The sequence below is a fragment of the Amphiura filiformis genome, chromosome 9 (assembly GCF_039555335.1).
Source record: "Amphiura filiformis chromosome 9, Afil_fr2py, whole genome shotgun sequence".
Taxonomy (NCBI): Eukaryota; Metazoa; Echinodermata; class Ophiuroidea; order Amphilepidida; family Amphiuridae; genus Amphiura; species Amphiura filiformis.
In genome coordinates, this window is record NC_092636.1 from 33,759,220 (window position 1) to 33,774,188 (window position 14,969).

Sequence of the window (14,969 nt, forward strand, 5' to 3'; positions counted from 1 at the left end):
CTCCTGTTCACGGTGTGCACTTTTCTTTAAGGTGAGCAGTGCCTATCATTATATATTATAGTTCGACCAAAATAATCCATTAACATTCAAATGATAAATAGTGCAATTTTATACATCCAACCTTGGTAGGTGGTATCCCTTGCAAAAGAGCATTTTAGTGATGCTCTTGTGAGTGTAATGTATTAATGTTTAATGATGTCAGTAAGTCACTGTGTGTTGTAGTTTATCATCATCATAAACATGAAAAGCATTAACAGCGTGAGCAAGTGCTGAAAACCTAAAATATACAATTTAAAGCAACAATTTGTATATTTTACAAACTGTTTTCAAAAGTTCTGTTTACAACAGCAAACTGCCAGTATGCTCAAATGAATATTAAATTATTTCCACAACAAGTGTTAAAATACCGAAACCAAAAAGCTGCGATAAAACACACTGAGGAACAATAACGAACGATTGAAATTCGAAAAATGGAAAGTAAAAACTGGGTTAGGTCAGTATACAGTTTGAAGTATTCCGGCCTCTGACTGTGGTGGCAAAATATTCAAGATAATTATGATTCAACCATGACTGAGTAAATAGTATATTATACATTATGATATATTGCGAGAGAGAATATATATTTATAATTATATATAGAGAGGGAGGGAAAACATTTGTAAAAGAAACCAAATGGTTATAGTTCATAACAATAATTCTTATGCAATAAAGCGATAAAATTTGCATTAATACATTAAGTGATTAACTAATCTAATTAGTTTAGTTGAAACTAGTGTTATAATTCTTGCTAAGAAATAAATTGTCATAGCAAAATTTTCCACAATCATGTACTTTTTTTGCACAAACATGTACTTTTTCTCCACTTTGAACTCAAATTTTGTTCCGTGGATAATAATATATATTTTAGTACACACAGCGCACAATAAGACCGCAAAATAAGCTTACTCCAAAAAAAGTACAAAAAGTATTGTTCCGGCGTAGCCTACATGTTATCATAAAATGAATATATTTTGCAAACCACCTTTGGTAAAAAGTACCTTTGCCTTTTCACCCCTTTTTATTGTATTCGAAGATCTATACGCTTTAACCCTTGATTTCATTATTTCTCCATCAGTTCGTTAGCTCTGTGTTTTCAATTCACTGGTGTTTAACTTTTTTAGAAGTTTTATAAACACCTTAGGGTTAGAATTTCTGCCGGTTGACGTAAGCGGGTTTCAGTTCTTTTGTTCCTGCCAAGTTAGTTTTGACTTTTATAAACATGCATGGTATTGAACACCTGAAGTCTTGTGGCTTCTTATTTCTTAAAATCTTTATATGAAAATATAACGTGTAGTAATTACCTTGTTGGGTTCAAAGAAAATCTTTAACCTATTCACCCGCTGCAAACTTAAATTGTATGAGATATAAAATAACTGTTTTTAGAAAAAGAGAAAAGCTTTCAAAGATACTTTAGCAAAAGAACAGTTTTGATACCTTTCCAATGATTTTTAAGTCCTTAGGATCGGAATGTATTTTCTTTGACGTATGCAGTTCAATGTAATCCTTAAAAAGCGTACCGACAATAATGACATGATAATGCTATAGCTGGTTTATACAATAAATATAATTCTAATGCAATTGTAAATCATTATACTGAAGCACTTTATTGGCATGTAAAGCATTGTGTTTCTCAAAAAAAAAGATTGTAATCATATCTTAAGTATTTTACATGAAAGATAAGCGTTAAACACTTATTTCATTATGTATATCTTGTCCAGCGGATCTAATCCAACAATTAACATAACTCCATGTATAGTATCCTTAACCAAAAGCATTTGTTGCTCTTTTGTAGGTCTTAGTCTTATAGGTCCTATAACAGTCTTAACCAACTTAACCTATTATGCATGACCACAATGACAGTATGTCCCAATAAAAATTACCCGGATGCTTTTATATATTTTGTTATAACTTTAAACTTACATAGTACTGAAATCACCTTTGGAATTATAACAAAATAAAGGCATTTGATATATTTTATTGAGACACCCTGTACAATTAATGCTGAAGTGAAGTCCGGATGCCATATGGATGTACTTATTATCATAAATTTGGGTGTGTGTCTTATTTTTCGTCATTTACCGGTACAATTTCTCTAATAAATTCTTATCTTCTTTGCTTGCATTGATTGTTCTTCTGTACGGCAAAAATGTAATGCATATGAAAGTTCTAGGATTTGACTATATCAAACCACTGATACCTGTATAATCTAGAAAGTACAAGAAGGCCACCAGCAAACGATTTCAAAATGTAAATATATTGAGTTAGAAATTTGACATGTGAACAAAGATATTCATTTTATTTCAAGGCTCCAAGTCATGTTCATTTTTGTCAAATCATTTGTCTGCATAATTCTTTTCATGCCTTTTGTATAAAAATGTATCAACCTGGACTGTTTTCAACGCGTGGTACCAAACAGCTACAAACATACAACGTGACTGTGTTCACCACCCTGGCTAAAAAAACCGATCAAAATCTAAAACAATAACAAAGGGTATGATTAAATTTAACCTACTTTAGGAAACACTCTACATGGGTGTCAAATGTTATTCATTTTATAATTATACAGGGTAATTATTATTTTTAAAATGTTTTATGATTTAAAAGTTAATTGGGGTGAAATTAAACAAACTTAAGCAGGTGAAGTGAAAAGTTTGACACACCCTAAAGCAAACATGGAGGTATACAAAAGGTGGTGAGGTTGACACCTTGGGCCGTACATAATACAGGTAGCATATAACACTGTGACCTGATGCGAATGGCGGGAAAACAATCGAAATATTCTGTGGACACCATCATTAAAAAATAGGATATAAGGTGATTCGTTGTAACCCTATTCAAACAACTTTGAGCAATTATGAGTTATGGTATGATATTTTTGTCTGCCTTCCATTTAGCAGTATTATCTTTGCACCAGACCCTTTTGCTCCAGATAAAAAAAATAACAAAGGATTTTTACAGCACATATTTAGGCCCCCTAAGTGAGAAATGTGTAAGATATTCTTTATTATGTAGTACTAGACAACCCATAATGAAAACATTGCAAATAGTTATAGGATGTGTAGCCTATACTCAACTCCGGGACTCAACTCCAGAGGACACTAACCATGCTAACCAACATTCCATGTTTTTTCGACGTGCACCAGCCATGCGTCAATCTTGGCAATTACATATTTTTGGTGCTTTTAGTAGCCACTTTTTGACAATTCTGACTTGCAGAGTCAACTAAAGTAACAAAGTTTGTAAAATGTAACATATTATGTTTCCACATATTAAACTTCCGCAGCGATGAGGGTAAATGACACATTTATACTCAGAGTCAGAAAAGTATAAAGGCCCCAAAATAGTTTCTACCAAAAAAATAATAAGACATTGATCTTTATCAACGTTAATGAATGTTGTAAATAATCGATGCACCCAAATTTTTAAATTATGCTATTACCCACCATTGTAAATTTTAATGAGAAAATAATTACCATGTGAATAAAAGTTAAATAGTTATTATTAATTTATTAATATTTACAAAATTGGCGACGATTTAAAGTAATAATAAGCCCTTGGTGCTAAAGCTTCAATGTCAGAGAAATAATTGTTTGTATGAATAAAAAATGGTTTTCTATATTTCTATATTTGCTTTAGTTAGATTTTACCTTGATTCAAGTCTCGAACTTCGTATTTTCTACACAAAACAAAATGCACAATTAAGCATAGCAGATGTACATTGTGTTGCTGCACTTTGACCAAACAACTTGCTCAATGTTGTTCAAACTCTCCATACTATACTAATCAACGTGATTAATACACGGGTTTTTTTTTGTATAAAAAATTGTTTTGAAACAATTAATGGCCGATTAGTTTTGTAAAACAGGAAGTTGTATTCTGTAAAATTATGATCTTTACACTTATCTAATCGTAGAATATACTATTATTATTTATTGTAAATTTATACTCGACTTTATATTCGAATATGTTGTAAATTGTGAAATTGTATTAGCTACCGATACCGCACACAATTGTAGATATCAGTTTGCAAACTCATGACCTATTTTACTATTTGATATAGACGATAGAATGAGCAGAATTGACATGTGTGATTATGTATAAGTTGACTGTTAAGTTCATGTTGCATGTCGTACATTTTGTTACATTTGATGTTTATCATGAAACCATTGTAAGCCACGCGTATTGACTTGTTCATGTAACAAAGTACCCAATGTTCAAATATAACTACATTTGACTGTGTCTATTTACATGATTTAAGGCAAAATTGCCAGCACCTTTTTACAAATACATGCCAACTTAATGTTGAGCGTATCAATAATTTATTGGCAAGTTATAAAATGGCAAATTTCAAAAACTATATTGTAAAATAACGTCACGTTAAATTAACCAAACTTAAATGCCAGTTGAATTAGCCTAAAATAAGGTCCAATATTTCACATCAAAGCAGACCATTTCTGAAAGTGTGCATAAACTTCTCAAGCAAGTTCTACACAAATTAAATGAAAGCTCATGTTTGTAGGTATGACGTGAAAAATGATAAAATCACATGTCACCAAAGTTTTACCAACGGAAAAGTATTATAAACCCGGGTATTAACTATAGTGTCTTTTAAGTTGGGCCACATAGTTCCATATACGTAAACTATTCAGTCAAATCCAACTTTTTGTTCGATTTTATCCACAGAATTCAAAGGATTATCTGAACCACTGGAGCCAGCAACCACGACAACCTGTTAACCGATTAAACTGTATACACTCGTGTACTATATAAGCACATAGAGGTCATGGGTTCAAATCAAGATCCAAATTGGTTCACATACTACATCCCCCTTAATGAATGACCGTAGTTCCAAAACAGTTAATCGTATGCCAAATTTGGGATATGCAGTCGAAGCAGAGTTTATTTTTGCGCATTATGACACATCATTTGATGTAATGGTCCCAATATTGATGTCGTAACGTACAATTAAATTTAAAAAAATCCTATTGCCTTAGTGTCAGTATCCATGGCATGTATTTGTTAAAAGGTGCTGGCAATTTTGCCTTAAATCATGTAACTAGACACAGTCAAATGTAGTTATATTTGAACATTGGGTACTTTGTTACATGAACAAGTCAATACGCGTGGCTTACAATGGTTTCATGATAAACATCAAATGTAACAAAATGTACGACATGCAACATGAACTTAACAATCAACCCATGGAAGAAAATCTTTTCGGCTGTTCTTCTTGTTTCGTGAATTTGGAAGAAGTCAAAACATGTGATTAACAATAACAATTGTCATTATTCATATCAGTGGTCATTATTTACTTATACAAGTCCAATGTTATCAGGGACCAAGAAGGTCACAAGAAGTGGAAGACCAAGGGTTACATATGTTGGTAACACTTCCCAATCAGACAATTTTGACTATAGCTTTATACTACTGAAAGGACAACTTGCAATTGTCGGCCATAAACCATAGGACCTTGTTGGTCAGAAGAATATTGAAATCTTCATGTTTCAATTTGAATTTCAATATGAATAATGATCACTGATGTGAATAATGACAATTGTTATTGGTTATCACATGTTTTGATCCTTCCAAATGCATGAAAGAAAAAGGATAATCCAGTAAGAGCTGAACAGATTTCCTTCAATGAATACTGAATATTGATACAGGGCAATATAGGATTTTACTGCAGCTTTCAAATCTTGGGTTACGCTCATTTAAATGTATGCTGCGGCATCAATATTGGGACCATTGCAAGAAACGAAGTATCGTAATGCGCAGAAATAAATTTTGCTTCGAATGTATGTCCCAAATATGGCATACGATTAACCGTTTTTGGAATAATGTTTATTCATTAAAGGGGTAATTACGTATTGGTAGATGTTTATATTATTATCGTTACTAATTGAATTAACTAATTTAATTTAAAGAACAACACCAGCTTTCTCTATTTTATTTTGATTTGTTAATTATAAGTAGGTTTATTAGATTTCCCAGATCATAACATTTTAATTTTATCATGGTTACTGTTAATGTTACTTGCATTGATATTTTGAAATGTTATCACTGCGTCACATAAAGCAACATTATGCTATGTTGTGTTCCGATTTATAGGTCAATAAACTTTGACTTGAGTTCGAGGCTATTGTTAAAAACCCCAGTGTTTGCCGAGGTTTTGACTTTCCCCTTTATACAGCTCTATTAATAGATTTCCCCCTCCCTCTAGTGAGACATTCTGATTGTACTACCCAAGCCCCTTCCCTTTTGTAGTTCGTAAATTTGTTTCCTTTGTAATCTATTGTAACCAGTTTGCATTGTTAGTATTTGGAGAGCTGAGATATTGGTTCGCTAACCGAATTGGAGAATAGAAGTGGATTTACATAATTCCTTAACAGAGCTCCATGGATGAATTTCCAAATAGAATTCTCTTTTCAAATCAACATTTTGCTTTGTCTGATTACAAAGCTTCAAAAATCTCGCCGAATACCTTAAGGATTTGACGGAAGCGTCCCTGCATCCCTCAGCTCACGACACCTGGTTACAATGTAATGGTATAAAAAAATTTCAAAAGTTGTGTTCTTATTTTGCTCCATGAAATGGCGTTGCACAAGAGCTTGATACATTTTTGTGTATGTCTTGTTTATATACCCGATACTATGTCTTCATGGTTCTACATTATGTAGTGTATTATACTTGACTGTAACTGCATGGGTTTGGTTTGGTTGGTTTCATTTTAAACTGTAATACGATATCATGTACACTAAGCATCGCCATAAGGGTATGAGGAACATTCAATTGTTGCGACATTTCTTACATGATTTTACAAAAGAAACGTATTCAAAGTATCACAAAATTAGCAATTCCTTGAATACGGTTCTTTCCATGTTTTGTAAGACGTAACAATCCTGACAATAAGAGTAATGTTAATTCGCACAAACAATTGCAGATACCGAAGGACCGGTCCACCGGTCCAAATAAAATGTTGTTACTATTTGAGGTAGCATTAAAACAAAACTTCATATTGTTTTCATATTTGCAACTTGATAATATCACATAGTTATACATTTATAAAATTGAACTTGAACTTGAACCATACTTTAAGTTTTAACATACAGTAACATCAACTACAGTTGATACAAAATTAATTAGAAATAATTCCTTCTAAGGTTAATAGTAATTTGAGGAGTACCAAATTTAGCAAATTATCAGATTGCTATGCTATTTGAATTCCGTAACTTTTAACTTTGTAAGTGATACTAGTTTTGTCATTGACTTATGGTTAGAGAGTATTGTTATACAAGTACATAGGAAATAAAACTTTTTAACAAAAAGGAACAGTTTTAACAAAAGTTTATAGTGCACATAGCGGCTAATGACGTGCAGGTTGAATTGCGTTAAAAGGGTCAAATAAGTTGCTATGGCGCGGACATTGTGGAGGAGACTTCTTGACCGAACTAGAAGAATCAATGTCTATGTAATGGATCTAACACCGTCAAATCAACCATGCAAAAATCCGATGATTTACCACTAATTAATAGTTAAGATAACCACAAAAAGAAACATAATCAGTTTTTAAAATTTGTCACAGTCATTGCTTTCCCGCCTCTCCATTGAAGATGTATAACTTGGGGTTTGGTTAACAACGTACTTGTTTTTAGCTTCATTTATCATAGACACGATAGGAGTCAACTGAGTATGGTATGATTTCTTGATTCATTAGAGGTTTTAATAATCAACAATAACAATTGGGTCTACTGATCACGCAAAGTTCAACATGATGATCGGTAACTGGACTATCTAAGAAGGTTAAATCCCTCACAAACTAACGTGTGATATCTATTGTATTGGTGATGAGGATACCCTTCGAAGTAGTCCAGTAGCCGGTTATCATGTGTAACTCCACATATGGTATAGTCTCAAATTGTCTTGCTGATCAGAAAACTCCCTTTAATGAAAAAAGTGTAGCAAAAACAGTTACAATACGTCACCGTGTCGATTATATTGATATAAGTGTGTATGGAGCCACATTGACGAGTAGTTGTAATTATTATGTTTAAACATTTTAAAGTTATTTTTATATCGACAAATATATTGCGGTACAAAGAACTCGGAGGTCAAATAAAGCATTAATGATATACCCACAAATCAATACAAAACAATCATCATGCATTTATATAAAAAGTTTGCTTATGTCGTGTAGGGTCAATATTTATAGGAAGGTGAATTAATGATTATCTTATGCTATTACGCATTAGAAAAGAAGTGGATTGAAACATTCCTGTATTAATTTTTGATGAATCTTTAATTGGCATGGCCCCAAAAGAAGCAAAGCTGCAGAATTAATATGATTAGATGTAATTTGGGGCGTTATGTTAATGTTACACAACTGTATTAGTTAGAAGCGTTTCTTCAGCTTGTATCACTGGAATGGGTTTGCATAATAATTATTATTGGTAATACCAAAACGTCTTTCTGAATATATTCTCCACTGAAGTTTCTAAAGATTTTGACGATAAATGTGCTCCAAAAGTTTACTCGAATCTTACAGGGGATCAAGATTGCTCACTTCATCCATACAATGTATAATTGATAGTCTAATCAACCATTATCTTAACCGAATAATTAAGGTTCATTAATGGACCACACACAAAAACCATATGTTGTCTACATATATGTTTCTCATGAGTTTTCTATTCTCGTGTGTTGTATATAATGTGTATATTATGTGGCTATGTAGGTGTGTATTTAAGCGAATTATATATGCGTCAAAGTAAACACATAATTGTATCTCGCAAAAGTTTCAGGGACGTAGTAACAAAGTTACTTAATTCACTGTGTACAAAGTTGACTCAATCGAATTGTTTCTTTCTCTTTGGGCAACAGAAGTATACTACAAAACGTTTGAAAGTTGACAAATGTGTATTATATAATAATTATAATGTGAATACATTAGCAGATACTCCGGACAGATACTGCACTTGAGAGGTACCATGCCATAGAGCAACGTTATGAGAGCAGTAATGAGAGCAACGTTGTTGACTCTGGTGGTGCAAGAGGTCCCTGGTTCAATTCCCGGTGGAGGCAAATATCAAAATGTATTATTTGCTCACGCCATTATTGCAGGTGCGGTGAATTACAAAGATCTCACAGCCAGTTCCAATTAAGGTAACGCTATTGGCTGTCTGTAGGTCTACACACCCTATACCATTGGCATCATGGGAGAACAGTGTCTGACATTAAATGATTGACACAGGTTAAAGTTATATGCAATATATCCAGTACAAGTAAATAGCATGTCAGATAGTATCTGCTGTATTCCGGCGGGTATTCCGGCCTATAATAAATCAACTAAGCAGACACTGCATTAAAAATGGGGTTTTTTTTCAAGTTCTATATTAATTATAGTGACTCACCTGTTGCCAACTTGCGTATAAATTCCGTATCATCTATTATATAATCCAATCCTGCTTGTGAATTCATCATTGCTCTGAAACACGCGACGCACTCCACTTGTGCGTACGCATGTGCGATACTCAAATGGCTCTTTTCAGTAAGTTTCTGTAACGCCGAGTATAAAATCCCGAGTCCATCTAATTCCAGAAAGCGTAGCATCCATCGTGAATCACAATGCGCTAATTGTCTCTTTAACCAGGTGTAACTCTGCACGTAAGGTCCAGTCTGAATAAGTGATATAAACGTCTCTGGTTCCTGCTGTTGGTGTGAATCCACCGGCTGTGAAGTTGGGTCCGTCGAATGCTTCACTAAACTCACTCCTGATTGGTCAGCACGACGAGCTTTTTGTAGTAACTTCCGCCATCGTTCTCGCTGTGTCGGCGTCGCTCGTGTGATGGTAATTCGTGGATTACTGCCCTCTTGGAAGCGAGGAGGGTTGTTACCCTGTAAAGGTGTAACTTTACGGGTAAGGAGAGGGATCCAGGTAGACTCTCACACATGCTTGAGTTGATTATATGCCAGCCTTATGTAATCAGTAATATTATGTTGACATCAATGTGGTCTTGGTAACAGGTGGATTAAGTTGCCTCTATCATTGAGTTCGAGTTACCTATATTGAAAGAAACACAATCGAACAGCATACATTAGTATTATTGTATATTAGCTTAGACTTAGGCTAAGATGAGCTCTGTTTGTTTATTCTCTAAAGAGGGTACTTAAGTTTCAAAATATTCCCGCGAGCAAGGTTTTTGATACTATACATTCACACTTCGCTGCCAACATTCTATTTAGGCTGGCTACTATAAGTTTGACATATGTACGTAGGATGATAAGAATTGTTCTTTGAAGAAAAAATTATAATTTCAATCTCTTTGACAGAACTTAGATAGTACAACCTTGTCGCAATTAGGCCCCTAATACAGATATAATAATTATTATTTCTTACCTCGCGTTTATATAACTTAGATTAAGTAAAAGCATATAATTTAATAGGCCTGCTCTCGAAAAAGGTTGAATAAACTCCAGCATTTCTTGTTGTCAACGTTTCGAAAAGTATTTTCATATTATGATTATTAAAAATTGTCAGGATTAGGCTTAAAATATGAATTCTTATACAGGTGATAGCAAAGGTGATACTGAGGCTTCTTATAGACCGGAAGAAGCTGGAGGCATGACGCAGGTGCACAAACTTCTCTTCCAATATCGGAGTATGTTTTTATTCAATATTGTGTATAATATAATACACAAAAGCAAAGTTTCATTGGCTACACATGCGTCAGAATTAAAGTAAATTGTGCGGTTTTATGCGAGGGTTACGCTTTGACCTTAAGTGCCTAGGCAATGTTTGAGAAATTTCTTGAATGCTATTTTGTCTTCCTTCTTCTTTACATCCTCTACGTTAGCGTTCTGTTGTAAAAAGATAATGTTGTGAAATCAATTGCGAAAATTTGACAAAGTATCTTTCGTTGTAGTTTATCAGAGGTTTTGGCGTTCAAATACATTAGCTATGTCATACTAGTCTTATGTTGTGCTTTAGAAAATGAAAATACCAAGATCGCACAGGAAGTTCAGGAACTGATAACTTTTAAGTTTCGTTGAACATTTACATCATGATTTATAATCAAATATCTTTGATCAAATTCAGAAACGTTCTTCACGGCGACGTTAACGAACACCGTCGTGGCAATATGCTATAACTTAAAGTTGTCTTTCTTACGCACGCATATTTCTTTTTTCATTCCTTCAAAGTGTAGATTTCACCAAGTGAATATAGAACACTCCAGTTCCATTTTAATGGAAATTGCAAATTATATGCCTTAATTTATCGAAACCTTAAATCTAATGGAGCGTGCCCTTAAGAATTCAAATTCACGCAAGCTTGGCACTGCAGAAACAGACTCGGAATATTGTCATGATTGTAGAGGGCAGAAGACTGCACGTAATGACGACACAATGGGTGCGCTTTGTGAAATTTGCTTGAGTGGTAAATATGCCCGGGTAAATATGATCTGCATTATTTCATGATTTCATGAAATTAAAAGTCAAAACTCCAGAATTCTGATTCGACAGATTTTTTGTACCATTTACAACATTTTTCATGCATTGTAAAAACTATATTGTTCTCAGTTTCCATTGTCATTCAAAACAGCCGTCAAAAGCAAAGTAAGTTAAAATTTCGGACTACGGCTTCCAAATTTTGACACAAAGACCGGAATTTGCGCATGGAATGAACCGGACAGGTTCTGTCCACATTTCGGAATTTCGAGATTTTAATGAGGCAATAATCACATTGGTGACTGGAATTGCTATACTTTTTTTTTCATTGCATCATGCATCAAAGGCTACAAGTTTGTAAACAATTATTATGTGGAGTAATGGTTGAACTTAAGCAGGTACTCCCTATGGGTGAAAGCTACAATACAAACTGTCTTTGTTACCTCCCATTTCTTGAATTTTAACTCGGTTGCATTATTTTGTTGGTGTAAAGAAATAAAATAGTACGGAATTGAGATGTCATGTGATTCCTACGTACATAGACTCCATCACAGTCTGACCCCCATTTCGCCCACAGTCCGCCCAACCGCACAGTGGTTATTTTTATTATATGGCAAAGTGCAAGTAAACACTTAGCTTTACAAACGGTATAAATAAACCCAATCCCATGTTTTAATATTGACATTGCTTTACTAGAACCAAACCTTTCGGAGTACTCCAATTTCACACTTTGAGGGGATGTTACGGATATTGCAGGGGTGTATGCTAACTTGACCCGACCGGAACGTGACCCAGGCTTTGGAATTGCACATCAAAAAGAATTTTGAAACAAATTTTGAAAAGTTTTGCTTTTTTTATCATTATTTTTTGCCTACTTTAGGATTTGCACATATGTAGATTAAAACTTAAACAAACTTATATGAACGTGGCTTTGCGCATGCTCTCATCTCCGCGCACGAAGTCCAAAATTCGAACGTTGTGCGAGTATGAGAATATCGACGATCAGATATACTATAGGCCTAGTAAGTACATTACCTATGCATTTGGGATCATGAAAAAAAAAAAAGGATCAAAAGGATCAAACGTTTTGGGTGGTTTTTTGGGGTGGGGGATTTTTCAGATAATGTAATCTGCCGTTCGCCGAATACCGATCTCAAGGCTCGTGTCACAGGGGAATAAGTTGGCACAACACTACCGCAAATTCGAGAGGCTTAACAAAACTTTACCATTTTCATTTTTTATTTGAGCAATTATTAAAATACACCCGATTTTCGTACAAAGTTTGTGCAAGTTTGCGCTATATACGTTGCACCAACTTTGTAACTTATATCTTTCTGTAACTCTATTCCTACAGCTATATACCACAGCCACTGTGGCTATATACCAAACTTAATGTTATAGTACCAATTCTGTGTGCAACTAGTTTTAGTAATATTTGTCATTTTTAGATCATTTTTCTTTGACAAATTGACATCATGGACATGCATGGGTTTATATGAGGTAATATTTGTCCATGCATCATATGTACATATCAAATTAATGGGCGATACGACCTCGTTTTTGACAGATAGTTGCCAGGAGATGGCTTAATGTTATTTGTTTTTGACACACTCACACAGACAAATTACTATTTAATTAGTCGAGACAATGTTGCAATTGTGTAATAATTAAAACTGACCAATGTCAGACTATTTCGTCAGCATGGTCAGTCATAAAGTCAGACGAGATCGAGATAACCCAGCATCCATAACAAAATACATGTCTTGATCGAACAGAATCCACAATGATCCATAACGTTTTTTTATTCCTTGATGAAATAGCATCAATTGGACCAAGGAAATGCTGATTGGACGAATACAAACTTCATAAAAAATTAACTGAACAAGTTCTTGACCAATTTGAACTAGGCCTATTCCAAAAGTCCCATATGCATATGATTCAACGTATTCAATGCTCTATTTAACATAAATGTTAGGGGCTGTTTTAAATGAAGAAGCAGTACCTAAGTTGTAATGTTATACTTTATGTACTGGTCAAATAGGCTTCAACATAAAAAGTTCAAACTTTGAGATGTTTTCTCAAAATATCAAGAGCTATCTCTAGAATTTTTAAAGAAGATTTTGAAGTTCTGCAGTTGACACTTATCATGCTTATATGGAGATAATTTCAAAACATTTCTTGTGTCATTTTGCAGTTATGCTAGAAATTATTTGAAAACATGTTTGTGACCCATAAAAATGACAAGATTGAAATATACTTTATCAATAAGTCTATTTCCTCATCCTTGGGTGCTTCATCCACTTCAGTCTCAAGTTTTGCAAAAAGAGAATACTATAGTACTTTTTTGAAGCTGAAATGAAATAACAATCTCTATCGACACCCACATGTTCAACTTCATCTCTTCATGAAATGAAAGAGGCGGGTCTGTCGTAAATGAAACATTACGAAGCCTGAGCTAGAGTGAAGGCCTTAATGAATTAAACATGTCATCAAAAATGATTTGGAATTAAAATATTTGTATATTAGCATGACAAAAATGATGCTTTACACCACCAACATGAACATACCCATTGACGGTCCATCCTGTTAGACAAGTATAGCCACCTGGTAGCTATACATGTATTTGCTTGATGTAAATCCAATCTATAATTTCATCATTGAAAATGTAAGATAATTCCTGTAAAATTTCTGCGATGTGATGCTTGTATGTTGCTGTCGGTCCAAAGCCAAGAAATAAAGTAACTATATGCCTATACCCCCTGACACAAAGGAGAGTGGAACTGTTCTCCGTGACCCAGAGGTTGCGTCTGCTGAAAGGAACTCTAACCATGCTAACATTTAGGACGTTGGTTTCTTTTGGAAGCTTGGAATGAACCATAAGTTTAAGTCGACGCCCGGAGTTGACAAGCCTTGTTGGAAGTAGCTTTACATTTCCTCAGATTACGCATTAACACTGTTTGTTCAGCACATATTGTTGACGCATTTAATATTTTCAAGCAACGAACTTTGACAGTACTTATATCATTGTAGAAAGAGATTTGGTATTGTAAGTAGAAAATATAAAAAACATTCTTTATGTTTAATATTTTTCTGGCAACGAACTCCAACATGATTTATATAATTCGCAGAAAGAGATTTCGTATTTAAGTTACAAAGAGAGTGTCAGAATATTATATATATAAAGACCTCAATGAATGCAATATGAAGGATAAACGTTTTATGATATTCAGAAATGTACGATTGACACCTGAAACTTGTACCATCGATTATTACAATGAACACTCAAAATGGGACCTCAATATAATGGCCCCGCAGGGCATGAAATCAATGAGTTACCTTTAAGGTGACAAGCTCTCTCTCTCTCTCTCTAAAAATAACTTTTAAGGTTACTCATGGGCCCCAATATCCAGAAAAAACCCCATCAAGGCCGCAGGGCCGGCAGGCCCGAGACTCCCATACGACGACTTAACACTCCAAGTGGGACCTCG